Source organism: Ochotona princeps, chromosome 7 (assembly GCF_030435755.1).
Source record: "Ochotona princeps isolate mOchPri1 chromosome 7, mOchPri1.hap1, whole genome shotgun sequence".
In the NCBI taxonomy this organism is placed as follows: domain Eukaryota; kingdom Metazoa; phylum Chordata; class Mammalia; order Lagomorpha; family Ochotonidae; genus Ochotona; species Ochotona princeps.
In genome coordinates, this window is record NC_080838.1 from 38740773 (window position 1) to 38759782 (window position 19010).

The 19010-nt window shown below is 38.4% G+C and overlaps 1 non-coding gene across 1 annotated transcript; it reads left to right on the top strand.

The window, feature by feature from the left end:
- Positions 1-2802: 2802 nt before the first annotated feature.
- Positions 2803-2909, top strand: LOC118759027 (U6 spliceosomal RNA). The gene has a single exon (XR_004995935.2). It is a non-coding gene; the product is annotated as a U6 spliceosomal RNA (small nuclear RNA).
- The last annotated feature ends 16101 nt before the right edge of the window (positions 2910-19010 follow it).

Genomic DNA, 19010 nt, shown 5'->3' on the forward strand with positions numbered 1-19010 from the left:
AGAGAGGAAGATCTTCCGTCCGATGATTCACTCCCCAAGTGAGCCGCAACGGGCCGATGCGCGCCGATCCGAAGCCGGGAACCTGGAACCTCTTCCAGGTCTCCCACACTAGTGCAGTGTCCCAATGCATTGGGCCGTCCTCAACTGCTTTCCCAGGCCACAAGCAGGGAGCTGGATGGGAAGTGGAGCTGCCAGGATTAGAACCGGCGCCCATATGGGATCCCGGGGCGTTCAAGGCGAGGACTTTAGCCGCTAGGCCACGCCGCCGGGCCCAAGGCGGAATATTTTTAACAATAAAGATACAATGCTTGAAATTTTTTCCTTGTTAACATACTGAATTTGCATTTGCATGCCTTGTGACATTATTCAGTAATCAGAGTTTCTAATAACATGCTAATTGCATGTTTAGATTATATAAATGTAATTAAGGAATTCTGCAAGTGTGATAATCACAATACTTAATTTCCTTCCCCATAAATGACACACTATTTTAAAAATATATTCATTTTAAAATAGGTATAAATATATAAAATTTTGGTAATGTAAAATTGAAACACAATTTGATATATGTGTTAAGGAAGAAAAAAATTAAATATTCAGAAAAATATATTTTATCTTCCCCCTTCAGAGCTGAAGGCTGCATTAATAGTATTTCTCATTTCATGTCATAGTATCATCATATCACTATTTTTTGAAGTATAGATGTTTCCCATTTATTACTCCAATTTTCAACTTACTACTTTTGATGATCATTCTCATCTGCCTGACAATCTTATTCAAAATATTAATTTGTTTGAAAAGCAAATTGATCTAGAAGGGAGAGAGTGAGAGAAGTATAGCAGAGACAAAAATTGAGAGAGAGGATAAATCTCCTGTCTTCTGGTTTATATGTCAAATAGCTAGAACTGCCCAGATCTGAGCTAAGCTTAAGCCAGGAGCCAAGAACTTCCATTGGTTCTCCCACATGAGTATCAGGCACTCAAGTACTTGCATCACCGGGGAACTGGATCAGAAGCGAATCAGTGGAACGTGTACCAACCATATGATATGGGCTGCCCTTGGTACAAATGGACCTGCTCTGTCACAACGTCTACCTAGATAGCCATCCTTTCAAATAAATATTTCTACATCACATATTATAATTTAAAGTATGCATTTTAATTTTTTTATTTTTAAATGTTTAATATTTAAAAGCTTAGAGACAATATTAAGAGCACAATGAAATTCTACTCCTTCGTCCCTCTTTCTATTCCACATTTTTCTTTTAAATTTTTGATTGTGTTCAGGTTTTTTTTTTTAATTTCATTTATTTCTCAAAGATCAATCCTGGAAGTATCAGGTTCATTACTTCAACTTGCAGGTTAGTAATCCATAGTATTTGTACATCCCTTACATTTGCTCATCTTGATAGCTTCCAACTTCATTTTAATATGTTCAAGGTTACAACAGAATTTCATAATAATTGAAAGAAATTCATGGAAAACAATTAAAAGATGAGGTTTTCTTACCGAAAAAAATTTGAACTCCATGCACCTCTTTTGTAGCAGGCAGTTTCCAGGAACATTTTGAAAACCTCTGATATTATCATGAATGTATCCTAGAGGTTACTAAGCATGACAGGTTATGGCTACATAATTATGTAAGTAATAAACACACAGCTCCCCTGCTCCCAGTTATACTAGTGAGGTAATGTGATGAAATGCAAACACCACAGATACAGGAGTTCCATATTTTAGGAACCCACAAATGCACATTTTGTTTGCTTATGCAGGGCAAAAGCAGCAGTCAAGATTCCCTTAGTAATATGTCTCTATGGAAGAGCTAAGAGGAGTCTTTTTTGCTGTCTTATTCTCAGTCTTCATATATGGACATATTTATCCAGTGGGACTGGTTATATTATTGATTGATTGATTGGAGGGTTCCTTTCTGAAACAGAAACACCTGTTAAGAAAATCCAAATCTCAGCAGAAAGCTTTTTGCTATTCCCCATCCTTCGAATTAACAAGGATTGTATTTTGAAATGCTATTATTTTGTTTCTGGTGGGATATGCAGTGGTTTCCCATCACTTGGAGTGCAACAATTAAGCACACCAATAGGGAAACGCATAGCACTGCATCTATGTCTTTTGGTTTGGGAAACAGGAACACTTTGGGGAAGCAAACACATTAGTCCTCATAATCTATCAATTCCTGTGGCTCAAAGAAACAAGAATTTGAAAAAAAATACAAAAATCATTTATTTTTCCATGTTCAAGTAGTCATGTTTGCATTGATCTTTCTGAAACTTCTCTGGGGGCTATATGTTCAGAAAATGGATTACTGGACTGTAGATTTGCATTAATCACAGCACAAATCTGCAGGATTTTCTGTATCGTAACAGCCTTGGGAATCCTTGGCATTCATGAGTCTTTTACTGTTTACAAATCAAAGTATGAAGACGTTGACATTTTAATTTGTAACTTTTGTAAACAACGACTTTCAGTATCTACTTTTAAACTTATTAGTCTTTTTCATGTTTGTTATGTTATGTCTCTATTTCTTCTTTGGTTTATTTTTCCATTTGTTATTTTTCTGTTACCTTTGGCTACAGTATTTTTCAGTAAACAAAACCTCAAGTATGTATTTATAATGATTCTGTTTTTAATATAATTATGAATAAAATTATTCCTTATTAGCATCATCATATTTTGTATTCAGTTGACTATAGCTTTTTTTTCCCTTTCAATGAATAGAACACTAGTTCAGAGATAGTATGTGGATTTCTCCACTTACCAAGTAGGCTGATTAAAAAAATACTGTGTTGTGCTCGCTTCGGCAGCACATATACTAAAATTGGAACGATACAGAGAAGATTAGCATGGCCCCTGCGCAAGGATGACACGCAAATTCGTGAAGCGTTACATATTTTGGAATCACTGCTTAGGTAGCTCCATGGTGAACCCACAGTGCTTTGGGGCCGTGAATCAATCCTAAAGATTCCCAATGACAGTAAATCTTCCTCTAAAGAACTTGTAATTACTTAATAATGCTGAGCAATGAACACCAGTTTATTCAAAAGCTAAGACTCTGGGCATGCCCAGCAAGATATCCCCATTACCTGAGATGATGATAGATCAGCAGAGGGGTCACAGTGGGCGGGGCCATGACATTAACTAGCACTGGAGAATCATATCTCGGGATAGATTGTGTGTGTGGGGGGAGTGTGAGCCACATCCTGTGGAAACTCTAACGCCACTGGAAGGCTTAGGAGTGGGGATGATGATGGTCTAAGTTGGGTGATACCAAGGAGCTTACAATCAACCACATATGAAACAACCCTCAACAGTCTGGACAGGTCAGGGCAGTAGCACCCAAATGTCCATCCTGAATGGGGTATGCAGTGGGCTGGGCTGCAGCGTTCGCCAACTCATGCAAGGCCAAAAGGAAGGCCAGTCTGTGCCGGGCACTGGCCTAAAACCCAACGGCATGTGTGAGAATTTGGTCTGGGAGGGGATATAGGGGAGAAACTTGGGAAATTCTCCTGGTGAGCCATAGCTCCCACTGGTGAACATGAAGTCCAGACCTGGGGGTCGGGTAGGCTGGGCAAAGTAGCTCCGATTGCTCGTCAATGTATGGAAAGGTGAAGGATCGGGCGCCCCGCTCAGTACTGAACAAACCTTAGACCACAAGTTAAGTTAGAAACCAGGATGGACCACAAGACATGCCCTGCTAGGTTCTTGCACCAGTTGGTCTGTGTGAGCCAAGGATGATGGGACACAGTGTCTATGGCAGGGGTTGCGACAGGCGATGGACTGTGCTGAGCTGAGCCAGAGCAACCACTGGCACGCTTAACACTGGCTGGGAACAGGCCCAATTGGGGAGCGGAGGGGAGACCCTGGCTGGGAGGAGGTTCCCACCAAGGGGTGCACAAGCTGGAATGGGGCTGCATTCTGGTCGGGATACAATTATAGCCTCCCTTGGCACAAGTGTGGACTGGAACTTGGCGCACCGGGCCAGGTCAGACTGCAACACCTTCTGGTGTTCTGGAGGACCAGGGTAGATGTGGGACGGACTAAGCTAGGTCTCAACCCCAACTGAGCCATATATGAGCTATATGTGGGTAAGGATGAGCCGTGGTTGGGCTGAGACATCCAACAGCAGGAACCAGAATGGGTTGAAGGCCAGTTAAGAAAAACCACTGCTCCTGCTAGGACAGGAGGTGAACTGCATAGTGCTGGCCCATGGACCCACTGGTAAGCGCAAAAACCTGGCATCAGTACTTTACAATAGTATATTTGTTCACAAATAGTTGTAAGTGCATGGCTGTAGGCATAGATAATGGCAGAGAATCCAGCATCTTATTGTGAAGATATATTTAAGTTTCATTGGGAGTCCATCTTTGATATGTAAGTACAGATGCATACTATATCGTATCCTCACATCTGGATACGATAGTCTCCACTGCACAGTTAGTATAAGTTCCCTTAAATGAAAAGCCACAAAAATATCAGCAACAGGAAGAAAAATAGAAAGTTACACCATGAAGTTAAATAACATGCTTCTGAGTCACTAAAGTGTCACTGGAGAGATATTTTTAAATACGAAATTGTCTCTTTCACCTTGAGAAATATGAAATGGGTAGGTTATATTGTTTATTATCCTAGGAGCCATAAATGAATAATAAGACATCAGAATTATATGGAGTTGACAAATCGAGACTGAACCTTAACATTGCTTAACATATCATTGTATATAACCGTTGATTGGTCCTTTGAGATTAACTCTCACACAATGAAGAAATGCTTCCTTTAGTTCCTCTAGTGCTTGGAGGACTCATAAATAATGCATGCATATTTGCCACTTATCACCTGCATTTTAATCACTCCCCTCTATCTTGTCGTAATGAATTTATACACGTGCTATGTGATTTAATTATTAAAATTTCAGCAAATGACAAGCCAATAAATTTGCAAACTTTGTGAAAATTAAATGTTCAAAAAAGGAAAAAGAATATTTTCCTTTGCAGACATGGGCTCTATGTCATTTATAAAATCTTAAAAATAAATGCATTCAGTATTTTGTGTACCTATTTTATTTAAACCTCATTGGTTTATATGATAATACTTACAATGTATAACATTAAAAAAGCTCTTTTGTTTCCACTTGCAGGCTCTTTATTGATTTCACTCTTTCTCTAGAGCAATGGATCCCTCTGCTGCCAAGAAGGGGCCAGGTAGTGAACCCTGCTTCTCCAGTATCAACTCGTCTTCATATAAGAGATTCAATATATAACATTGTAAGTATATTTAAATAATTCACGTTTTGCATATTGATTGCAGGGTATCATTTTTATGTAAGTTCAATTACTTTCCTTAAAGTTATTTATCAGAAACTCCAAATGTGATTATTGTAAACTATCTTAACTAGCATGCAAGACGCTAAAATCGTGAACTCAGATAAGGGGAAGAATGTCCCAACTGGTTGTTTAACTGCTTTGCTCAACGCCCTCCCCAATATTCTCTTCATAAGCTTCTACTCGTTTCTTATAAAATGCATTTAAGCTATAAAACAAAACTAGAGCTGGGAAAGCTTCAGGATTGATATTCTGTTATCAGTTTTACCTCAAAACATTTAAAAGAATACACCCAAAGTAGGTACATGAATTAGAAGCAAAGATGAATGATTTGCTGATGTAATAACAATTAGGACTTGTATGGTCAAAATTAACATTTGGTTTCCTATGTTGACATTTGTCATATTTATTTTTCAAAACATTAAACATATTCCAATCTTTTTGATGAATAATACTTAGAATACAAAATAATTACTGTGACATTTTGAAAAAGGAGCTGCTGTAGCTTCACTTTCACAACGCCAGAGAGGAGCCAGGCTCTCTGCTGTAATTAATATTTCAGCATAAATTAAATACACCTAGACATAAATAATATATAGTATATATTGGATATTCAAGTTATTTTTGAAATTACTGTAGCAAAGTTCAACATAGTTAGAGATTATGACCTAAATAATACAGTAAGTCTCCCATGGAACTTCTTTTTAAAGTTGAGCCAACAAAGAGATTCTGATTATAGCAATAATCTAACAAGACTAAATCATTTTGAAAGTTTACCAAAGTCTCAAATATTAAAGAATTTTTCCGTGAAAAAAGTCCTCCATAACATTGATTTATCTACATTTTTTAAGGCACATACAGCCATGTATCTTCAAGGAATTTAGCCCTTGATAAATTTATCACAAGGAAGCCTTTCTAGTATTCAACCCATACAACAATGAAATGTTGTCTGCTGCGAGGATTTACAACTATAGTACGAGATTTATAGTCCATCCCTTTATTTATTATAGAAGTCTCCTGAATACTAAGAAAGCTTAATGGTGGATTGAATCGCTAAACACATTACAATTCAATTTGGTATTTTGCTTACAGTTAAAAAAGAAGTGATTAGCAGTAACATAATTTTATCTTATGCTTTAGGAATTATTTTTATTAGAATAAAATACATCTGAGATAGTTAAACATACCTTGACAGTGTGATAATAGATTTTAAGTGGCAAAATGTTAAATTTGTAACTGCTTAGGACTATTCTACTATAATAATATTGGGAAAATGGTGGGAAGGGAAAAAGTGGAAATGGAGGGGGAATCCTATATCCACAAAACTGTATCACAGAAAATAATAATAACAATACAAAACGTAAATAAAAGTCTGTATTAGCTTATTAATTAAACAAATACATTAAGTTTATTTAGGGAACATCTTGGAAAATTATACACTGTTGAACTGAAACACATATTTTAGTGTGTAGGGCTTAGTCTATATAATTTTCTTCAGTTATAATATGAACCAACTGTTGGACATCTTAACAGAAAAGAGGGCAAAGTAACTGAGTTAGGTCTCTTTAGGAATTCAGTTCACAACAGGCAGACACACAAAAAGCAATGAAGTGACAAATAGTAATTGCTAACATATTTTCCAAGAGAATTTTTCCTAACAAATAACAGCTAAAAAAAATAGTAGAATCCAGGAACAGGTATTGTCCTAGTGTTTGAGACAACAATGTTGTACAAGAGAAAATCTTTGTTCAATGTCCAGCTGTTTGCCGACACTAGTCTTCTATCAATGCAGAGCCTGGGAGAGAGTGGTAGTGACACTATCTAGTAATTCCAGTCTGTCACTCAAATTGGAGATTGAGCTGAGTTTCCACACCTGGCTTTAACCCTGCCCAACTCCAGCTACTGTGGGCATTTTGGTTGAGAAGGATCAGATGAGAATCAGTTTATAGCTTCACTCCTAACTTTAAAATAAATGAATACTTCAATTCACAAAATATAAGCAAGGTATAACCACACACATAGCAGAACATAAAATTATTTACTACTTACCCACATAAATTGAGTTATATAGAATAGAAAGGGGAGAGAATCATATGGTGGAATAGAGTAAGGACACGTTTAAACAGACGGAGAAATACGAGCCAGTGTGAAGCAGAGAGGGCACATTCCAACAAATAGGAGAGGACAGAACAATAGCAGAGAGGTACCTGGAGGCTGACACACCCAGGAAAGCAGCAGACACAATGGTGTGGTGCTTCATTGACTGATATTCCAGCGGCATTCAGTGAGTGGCTACCTGAATTGCAGCGGCAGCTGAAACTCCACCAGCAACAAGATGGGAAGGGATGTTCCCCAGGGGCTCAGAGGGTGAACCCAGACAAAGAACTGCTTATCCTGCAGGACTTTTTGATTTAACCAGCAGCATAGACAGAGCAGAAGGTCCCAAACAGACATATAGTAAGGGTGGATTTCACAACCCAGTCTGCCCCCTAGAGCTATACAGGGCACCGTTTTGCTTAAGAAGGCAAGGGCTATGGACAGCACTATGCATGCACTCAGCTGGGAGTGGACTCGTTTCTGGCTCAGTGAAGTAAAACCGCATGGCATCCTACAGCTTCCACACAAGAAAGGTCAGGGTAGCCCTCACACCTAATGGCCAGCAGATTAAGAGCTATAGTAGTGTCACATCAGGCACCATTTCGTACAGTGTGGCAAAGAATTTAAGATTCCATGGGATGACAGTGAACTGTGCATGAGCTGAACTCAGTGAGAACTCTCTGAGCTCAGTGCATTGCACTGGTCCCAAAGGAAAATAATACCTACTATGGCATCCAAGTAAAATAATAACAGAAGGCTAAATCATTGAACAACCCATTGCTCAAATGTCAGAATCAAATTACCACCCATTCATATTACCTTAATGTAAATGGCTTAAACTTATCAGTCAAACATCATAGATTAGTGGACTGGATTAAAAACCAAAATCCATCTATTTGTTGCTTACAGGAGACACATTTCAACAACAAAGATCAGCGGAAAATATATCTTATGGCTTTTGATTTTTTTTGTTAGTTTCATCTCTTCAAAACCCTTCTGATTAAATTCTTCAACGATTCATAGATCATAGAGAAGCATCATTTGCTTCAAGCAGCTTCTTGATTTTCATTTTAATTTATTCAGTGACATATTAGTCATTCAGTAGCATGCTACTTAACATTGTAGCTTTGTAAATTTCTATTTTTCTTTTAGGTGTTTATTTTTGTATTGTAATCTTTCATTTAAGGAGATGTATAGCTACTGTGTAATGGAGACTATCATATCCAGATGTGAAGATACAATGCAGTATGCATCTCTGTTTCCAGACAAAGATGCAGTCCCAATGAAACTGTTACTACATCTTGCCAATAGCATGCTGGACTCTCTGCCATTCTCCATGCCTGCAAAGATAGATATATGACTGTGTATGAAGAACTATATTATAGTAATGATATAGAGGAACTCAGTGAGGGGAGAGAGAGTTGGGGAGGGATAGAGGAAATCCCAGGACCTATGGAACTATATCATAAAATGATAATAATAAAAGAAGTAAAATTAAAAAAAAAATAGAAAGGGAAGATAATTATGATTTTTGTCAAAAATATATAGGCATTAATGCATATAAGAAATTGGGATGAAACAACAAATACACATGTTAAACAGTAGTTATAATCACATATATACATTATATTTTTATAACATTTTATGTTTTAGTAATAAAATAATACAAAACAATAGAATTGATAAATATATAAATAAAATTATATGTGAAATATATATAAGAATAAAGCATACATATACAACATATATGCTATTTGTAATATATGATTATGCATACCTATTAATATAAACATGATAGCATGTGATAATAAACATAGTAAAAATAGTAAAAATGGAAAATAGTTTTTTCTGGGAATGGACCTCTAATCTAGTACAAAACACCTTATTCCCAATTACAGTTTTTTTTTGTTTTTAAGATTTCTTTATTTTTCTTGGAATGGCAGATTTACAGAAAGAAGAAGAGACATGAAGGCTCTCCTCTCTGCTGGTTAAATCCCCAGATGGCTACCAAGGCCAGAGTTGGGCCTGTCTGAAGCCAAAGGTCAGGAGAGCAACTTCTAGGAATTTCATGAGGTCTCAGGGTCCTAAGGCCCTTAACCATCCTCCACTGCCCTCGTAGGTGAAGAGCAGGAACTGGATGGAAATTGGAGCATCCAGGGCACAAGCCAGCACTTACATGGGATCCCAGAGCTTACATGGGGATGACTAGCCAACTGAGACATCGCACCTGAAAGTGTTTCCAATTGTAAATAGAGCACTGACAATTGAAATTGCATTCTGTAACCTGGGAAATCTGAATACCTTGATAGTAATTTAATCCCAGGGTACCAACCCAAGTGGTTGTCAAGCAAAAGGGTGGACATACTATAATCAACAGAAAAAAAAAATGTGTAATAATGGCATTAGCTAGTTAAGCACAATGTTCATACAAGTTCAATAGATAGGGAGCCTACTAAATTCAGTCATTTGCAGCATCATGGTAAGGTTGTCTGGCAGAAACTCAGATGACCTGGTCTCTTCCCCAAATGCCAAGAATCAACGGAGTGACTGCAACCTGGTAGTCAACATCCTTTATGAATAACCATGAAATAGGTGGTATTAAAGTGTGAAGATGTTTATGATATATATTGTCTTTTCCAAGTTATGGCAAGATACATTTTTAAAATGAATTAATACATATTTTCATCCACTTACTTTATTGTTACAAAAAACAAATAAGCAATTAGCATTCATTACCAAATCTAAATCTTTGAAGAGAATACATATATACTCCATATACTTTATATATATATTTTTTTATTACAAAGTTAGATATACAGAGAGAAGGAGAGACAGAGAGGAAGATCTTCCGTCCAATGATTCACTCCCCAAGTAACCGCAATGGCCGGTGCTGCGCCGATCTGAAGCCAGGAACCTGGAACCTCTTCCGGTTCTCCCACGCGGGTGCAGGGTCCCAAAGCTCTGGACCGTCCTCGACTACCTTCCCAGGCCACAAGCAGGGAGCTGGATAGGAAGTGGAGCTGCCGGGATTAGAACCAGTGCCCATATGGGATCCCGGCACGTTCAAGGTGAGGACTTTAGCCACTAGGCCACGCCGCCAGGCCTGACTCCATATACTTTAAAGAAATAAACTGTGCCAGAAACAACTTCTTTGAGTGTGGCATTTCAGGTAGTATAAATGTCAAATAAACCTCAGTATCTGAGCATGAGTTCATCTAGTGTAAAGGGGAATGTTGAGCAGTTTCTTGGTTTATGTAATTTGCAGAGTTCCTTCTCTCAGTAAAAAAAAAACATAAAGGGACCAAGAAAATAGGAAACAGATGAAGAAACTACTAGTATAAAATACTAAATATCTTAAGCAAGATAAAAAGGAAACATAATACCATTGTATCAAAAATCTGTCTGGGGCCCAGCCAGCCTAGTTGCTAAAGTCCTCATCTTGGATGTTCCGGGATCCCGTAAGGGCCCTTGTTCTAGTCCAAGCGGCCCTGCTTCCCATCCAGCTCCTTGCCTGTGGCCTGGGAAAGCAGCTGAAGATGGCCCAAAGCCTTGGAATCCTGTACCCACATGGGAGACCTGAAGGAAGTTGCTGGTTCCTGACTTCAGATTGGTGCAGCACTGGCCGTTGCGGTCACTTGGGGAGTGAATCACTAGGCAGTGTATCTTCCTCTCTGTCTCTCCTCCATTCTATATTTCTGACTTTGCAATAAAAACAAATAAATCTTTTTTAAAAAGTTGTTCTTAATTTCTATCTGGAGGTTTTCATTTTAATAGCATTTTGTTTTGTTTTTGTCGATCATACAGCTTTCCAAAATTTAGAATCTGGACACATCTGCCACAGAAATCCTTAAAATCAAAACAGTCGCAAGTATCATAGTCCATTGTTGCACTGCCTTAAATACTACGATCTTGTGGCTTATCACACTCATTCAAATGTTGTGATATCAACACATTCATATTCATAAAATCGCAGATTCATGAGGGCTAATGTTGTGATGTAGCAAGTTAAGTCACCACCAAGGACAGCAGTGTCCAACATCAAGGTGCTAGGTGGAATCCAAGTTAATTAGATCCAGTTAGGCATTTCCTTTCCAATCCAGCCTCTGCTAGTGTGCCTTGGCAGACAACTGAAGATACAGAAAAGTCTTGGACTGCCGTCATCCATGTGGATGGCGAGAATGGATTTCCTCTTTCCTGGCATTAGTCTTGCCCAGAACCGATGTTGCGATGAGTTGAGGAGTGAGCCGACAGATAGATGAATGAATAAATAAACCAAAATTTTATCTCTCAAAGATGTATACTCATATCTTTCAGAATGTTATCTTTCAAAAATATATACTCATAATGTTTACGTATTTAGCAAATTTACATATGCTATTGTATTTCATGAATTGTTTTTCAAATTGCTTAATAGTTTCAAAGCTTGCTTATATGATTAAGAACTTCATACATAGGCTTGTAGCTTATTCAGTTTTATTGTTGCAAGCTGTTGTTTTTGTATGTACATAAGTAGCTGCAATAAATGGAGACATTGCTCTTCCCGTGTATTGATCTCTAATGGATGACTGCACACAAACAGCAACGCATTAGCCAAGAAACAGGTTGTTTTTCTGCATTACCTGTGAGGTGTCAGGGCAAGTAAAACAATGACAACAGTATTACTATATCAGCTGCAGGTGACAGCAGGAATAAGAAAGCTATTGATTTTATAACATCTTTAAAATCAGGAATAAATCATCACCTTCTGCAGCAAGAAGCACGTTTATTTATTTCAAGGATGGCATTTTATATGATTTATATGTCATGTATAAGACACGTTAAGCTTTCCACATTTGAGACTTAGGATACAGTTAAAGGCATCCATTTTTGAGATGATAATTAAGACTGACTAATTCTATTTAAAAAAGCAAACAAACATCATCACACGAGGTCTGAATTACATCATGAAATAAGGGCAGAGTGTTGCCCAAAGAACTGCCATGTCCAATTATTTCTATGACTGTGATGATTTCATGAAGTACGAAGTCTAAGACACCTCATGAATATAAACAACAATCCCCTAAAAGGCAGGTGGATATGGGCACTGAGGTCCAAAGACAGTACGGGAAAAAATTTCACATTTAATAAAGTGCAAATAGAAATTAAAAAGTTGAAGTGAAGCAAACAAGTTCAATATTACAAAAAGGATACATAAAATATATGCAAATGGAATTCTAAAAATGCACAAGAAGGAAAAAATGTCTAGAGAGTGCAAGGTTGTCGCAATGTAATATCTATGATTACTTTTGGAAATTGTGTGAAACTAAATATAAATGGAACAAATGTTAGAGTGTAAGGAAAAATATTTAGACCAATATTTTATTTAAATAGTTGCATTCTAAATGAAATTACATGCAGATGTGAAGAAACACCGCATGCTATGAAATATAAAAACTAAAGCTAAACTATTTACGGTTTTCAGTTCTCATCAGTTGTCAATAATTAAGGAAGACACAGATAAAGTTAGTATTTTCCTATGTTAAATTAAGAGATTTACAAATGTCATGGTTCTAACATTTTACTGATACTGTCATTTCTTGATATTTGTTAAATGTGGGCCCTTTTGAAGATCGTTGTCTTCTTTTGAAAAAAAAAAAGAATAAATAATGTTTTAGTGTTATGGTGAAAACTGGCAACAGACTTCTAATCCTGTAGTGATAATTAGGCATTTCAACAATTAGAAGATTACAAGACTATGATCGTAACTCTTGCATTTTCTCTTGGAAACTCATATTTTTTTCTCATATTGCTACCTAGATAAAAGTAAAAATAGTAGAAGCCAATATTGATAGAATTATTTTTTCTTAATTTTAGCAAATATTGACTGTGTTCTGGAAGTATAAACATTTATTAATAAAATCAAGAGCATAAGAAAAGCCTAGAATTCAATACGAGCATGGGGAAAATTTCGGACCTTCAAGTGAGCTTCCTTAAATGGAGTCGTGGGAGACTGTGTGTATCAAGCAATCAGAAATTTTCGGAGTTAGAGAAACCTAGAGAAAAATCTACTCTAATGCCTTATGTACGGTTGACAGGATTTTTGACAACCAGAAAATTAACAAGTCTGCCTTGACTCATACAGGAAAAAGAGGAAAATTGCCATTACCACATTCAGATTTTATTACTACAGGTCCAATATCTTTATGTATTTCCTCCAGTGATTAGAAAGTGAATATTTACTCATCTGTGTTTCATGGTTTCCTACTTGCTATTTCTTTATAAATGCTAACACTAACTTCTGTTCGGGAAGTGTGATTTTGAAAGAGAAATTTAAGGGCCCGGCGCAGTAGGCTAGCAATTAAAGTCCTTGCCTAACATATGCCGAGATCCCCTACGGGTGCCGGTTCTAATCCTGGAGGCTCCACTTCTTATCCAGTTCCCTGCCTATGGCCTGGGAAAGCAAGCAATGATGGCCAAAAACCTTGGGGCCCTGCACCCCTGTGGGAGACTCAGAAGAGGCTCTGGGCTCCTGGTTTAGGATGGCGAACCTCAGTCCATTGTGAACAGTCTCTCCTCTTCTCTGTATATCTGATTTTCTAATAAAATAGAATAAAATAAATTTTAAAAAAGAAATTTAAATACAATGTATATATTTTCAGAAAACCACATTTATTTTACTAGTATTCAATAACTGGATTACAATGAACACCTCTTGGTCTCTCTCCTGAACCTCAAGGCTTGCTAGCACCACTCGGTTATAGGAATTTAAATAACTGACATGTGGGGACAGGGTGAAATTTTGCCTTTTCAAGCAGATTTTTTTAAAGCAATGACATATTTTCTCATCAACACATCTAGGAGCTTCTATTTTTAAAATGCTTCACTTCTCACTTGTGGAGTGTTGAAATGGAACCTAATTTTTCCCCAAAGAGAACATTCTTTAGCAAAGACAGATTTTCTCATCTGCATTAAGAAACTGTCCCTCGTGAAATATTCTGTCTATTGAGACAAGCACAAGCTTTCTGTCTGTAAAACCTGACTATTTAAAAACCAGAACTTTTACTTTACCCTTGAATAATATTTTTGTTAAAAGCTTCCAAATTTTTGGAGTTATATTCCTTATTAAATCCAACCATTGTACTAAAAAACGATTCATACATCATAAAAATAAAATTTAAGAAAGATGGGAAATGCAGAAACAAGCCATTGAGATTCCAGATACAATTTTTCTTAGGAATATTTATTATTCTCATACCACCATGCTAGAAAATAAACACAGTAGCAATTTTGTGTGTGTGTGTGTGTGTGTGTGTGTAAGAATTATGTTAAGGGAGGTACTGATGAGATGACCCAGAGGGACTTGGGATCCTTCAGGTCTGACGAGCTGCATTTTGTTGACATGGATATGACTGCTGGTCAGGCGTAACCCCAGGTACTGAAGTCAGAGTCCTGGCTCTAAGACACCTTGAACGGCCTTCCAGCTACGGGTAATGAAATAAGCAATTCAATTCAGCACTACACCTTTCATTCTGTGTTGTGTGATGGAGCAAGAAGGGATGAGGGGTTTGTTTTAATGTCTAAAATGTGAATAGAAGTGGCTCAAGCATATCAAGGTATTGTGAACATTGACTCTATACTTGTGTGTGCTTGTTGAAACAAAGTAAAATATGTCTTTTTTTCCTTAACATACTGTTTAACTATAACAACGCCATGTGCCAAGGCATTGTAGTTTCGGTGAAATGGTTGAACAGATTTTGACCAAAGCAATGCTATGTAATTAGCCCTGCAACCGACATTTAGATGAAAGCTGCCCAAGTTGAGTCACTACACTCCTTGGGTCACTACCCCAATGACTGAAGACCTGCTTGGCTTGCAACTCCATGACTATATTCTGCCTGATTGTTTTGAAATTTAATTTCATCTGTTTGTGATCAAAGTAGTGAAGTGGTACAATACACCGTACCACAACAGGCAATGAGACAAGAAATCAAGGGTGGCCCAAGCACCCTCTTAACTCACCATAATAAGACACACAGCTACCTGTGTGACTTTATATAGATGATTATATACATTATTGCCTTGCTGCTTTCTGTTTTTTTCACTTGATATTGAACGATTTCTACTCTTGGAATGCTTTTTCAGTCAACCAGGTGAGAATAGGCACTAACACATAAATAAACCTGTTTCTCTGACAATAGCATGGGAAATAAAAAAGCAGATTATCAGAGATGCTATTAATCAGATGATTCAGCAACTGAACGATTTCTGAATGGAAAAAGTGTTTAGTGCTTACTGGTAAAATATAGCCATCTAATACAATGAATGAATTAAACAAATATTTAAAATATGAAGTATAAAGCTCAAACAGAAGGTGATGCCTTAAAAATCGTATCAATATATAAATGTCAAAAGTCTTGTGTATGTGAAAATGGGAATTTGTGAAACAGTCCCTGAAACGTAGAGAGGGTGGGGAGCACCAGTTGCCAAACAGCTTTTTTACATGCAGAAATAGTACAAATCATGCAAACTTCAGACAAATGGAAATTTAAAGTCAATCATAAACTAAAATATTCATGAGTATTCATAATTTAAAGCAACAATGTAAAAATTATATATTAAACATAGACAGGAAGGCCCAGGGTGATATAGGTTATTGGTTAAAGTCCTCACATTATATGTGCTTGGACCCCGTATGGGCGCCGGTACCTGTCCCAGTTTCTCTGTCTCCTTTAAAGCTCCCTGTTTGTGGCCTGGAAAAGCAGTCAATCATGGCCTAAAGCCTTGATACCCTGCACCCATTTGGGACACCCGAAAGAAGCTCCTGGCCATTGGGGCCAGAAGATCTTTCTCTGTATCTCCTTCTCTCTATATATCTGACTGTCAAATGAAAATAACTATTTTTTTAAAGGGCAAGAACAGAACTTACTTCATCAAAACCACTTATTTTTGTGCATACTCATTTAGATATTTTTTTTCTTTTATGTTTTAATGAAAGTTTCCCAAAATGTCTTATTTCCTTTATTATATTAGAATTATTCAAACTTTTTCTACTCTTTTGCTAATCTTTAAAGTTCATTTTTAATCTTTTTATTTCTAAAACATTACATTTTTCCAACTTTATTGTGGCAAATTGAGAGTGCACAATATGATATTTTGATATAGATACTCTGAAATGTTTATCGCAAGCTAATATAACACATATATCATGATGCAAGTTTTTATGTGTCTGTATGCAGTGAATACTTTTAGGACTCACAAGTGTTTTCAAAAATATCTGTACATCATATAAGATTATTAGTCAATGTAATTATGTTTTACATTAGTTCTACAGAATTTGTTAATCCTTAGCAACTGGTATAGTTGTATTATTCATTTAGTGTGTGTGTAACAGGGGGATCCTCAGGCATGACAAAATGAGTGGAATACGTACAGTTTCAAACAAACATGTGATTCCAAATGTTGAAACAAATGTCTCATTATTTTATAATTAACTGGCATAACAAAGCAGATCAATTGTTTTGAAATTTATTTATTTGAAAGCTGGAGTGGGAGAGAAAGGAAAAAGGAAAAAAAAAAAAGAGAGAGAGAGAAAAAGAGAGGGACAGAGAGGTCATCCAGGTGCTTGTCACTTCCCAAATATCAAAAACAGTCAGGGCTGCTCCAGAAAAATGCAACAATAAAGGACTCCATGTGGCTCGTTGGCATGGCGGGCAAAGTTGCATGTACTTGGGCAGCATTAGCAGGCATTTGAGTTGAAAGCAGAGGAACCAGGAGTTAATCTGACACCTGATTATGATGCCATATTACAATTTGGTGGGCAGTAAAACCAGAATATATATTATTATATTATTTCTATAGTTTTAAAAACTTATTTGATTCACAAAGAGAGAGTTGAAAGAGAAGAAGAGAAAGAGAGAGAGAGAGAAAGAGAGAGAGAGAGAGAGAGAGAGAATGAGAGAGAGAGTGAGTGAGCGAGCCGGGGATGGGCCATGCCAAAGTTAGAAGCCTCCATCTAGGGCTCCTCATGGATAGTAGCAGCCCAGGTACTTCTTCTTTCTTTTATTGCTTTCCCAATACAAATTAGCAGGGAACTATATCAGAGAGTAGAGTAGCTTGGATTTGAAGCAGCATTCATGTGAGATGTCCACACTGCAAGCGGCTGCTTACCCCAAAGTGTCATAACATTAGCATCATGCAGTCAACATTTTATACAAATTACGCCTCATTCTGAAGCTTTTGAACCCTTAGCCCATGAGTAATTGGGCATGTCAGTGTCTGTGCTTTCTGCTCTAACAGCTTCTAGGTATAACAGTTCATCACTTTAGTCCCATTGAGCGGAAGCTTCATCTAGGGAGACAGTAGAAGCATCACTGAGCGTGCTGCCCATCTGCTCCGGGATTGTATTGTGATCTTCACATGAGAACATTATTATGGAAAGAAGAAAGGTAATATTTTATATTATAAATACGAACAGGATGTAATTATTTTTTCATTCTTTAGGGTAAGTCCTGTTAATTATGGCCCATTTAAATTCCATAAGGGAGCTTAACTTTTACTTGATAGGTGTTCAAAGCTCAGCATTATTAAGGGATTGGAAGTTCTTCAAAGGAAGAGTTGCTGGTATTGGGAATCTTTAGGATTGACTCAGATCCCAGAAACAGTGGGGTCACTCTAGAGCTATCTCAGCAGCGATTCAGACGTCCAATACCCCAGAGCTCCCCGGCCGAGCGGCCAGCAGGCTCAGCATGGCGCCAAATGGCGCACTGGCCGCCCGGGCCCAGCCCGCCATGAGCCATGGGCACATGGCGGACTGGGTTCGGGATCCGAGCTAGACGTCCTCTCCCGCAGGCCTCGGCTCGCCTCTGGCAGCCGGAGGTGTAATCCTGCAGGCCCGAGGTTGCGCCCCTCCCCAATCCCGTTCACCACCCAATGAGGGTGGCGGGTGGGCCCCGGACATGCCCAGTCATGGAGGCCTCCTCCCTCGGCGTACTCACCCCAGAAGGAAGCAGGCCCCGCACCCAGGCATGTCCGGGCCCAGCCCGCCATGAGCCATGGGCACATGGCGGACTGGGTTCGGGATCCGAGCTAGACGTCCTCTCCCGCAGCCCTCGGCTGGCACCTAATGGTCCTTGGAGCAACCACGTGCAGGTGCGTGATTTACGGCTAGGAACGGTCCCAATCTGGGATGCCACAGCTGGGATGAGGTTCCCACCAAGGGGTGTATGTGCTGGAATGGGGGCTGCGTTCTATCTAGAAAACAGTTGCAGTCACCCGAGGCACTAGTGTGGGCTGGGATTGGATGCACCAGGCCGGTTCAGATCCCAGCACCATCTGGTGTTATGGAGAAACAGGGTAGATGTGGGACTGACTAGGCTGGGTCTCAATCCCCTTCTGAGCCATGTGTGAGCTGTATGTGGGTATGGACGAGCCATGGCTGGGCTGAAACATCCAACAACAAGAGTCAGAATGGGGTGAAAGCCAGCCAGGAAAAGCCACTGTTCCTGCTAGGACAGGAGGTGAACTGAGTAGGGTTGGCTCAAGAACCCCCTGGCAAGCGCAAAATCTGGCATTGGGAGGGGTTCTGATGGAGGAGCCTGGGCAA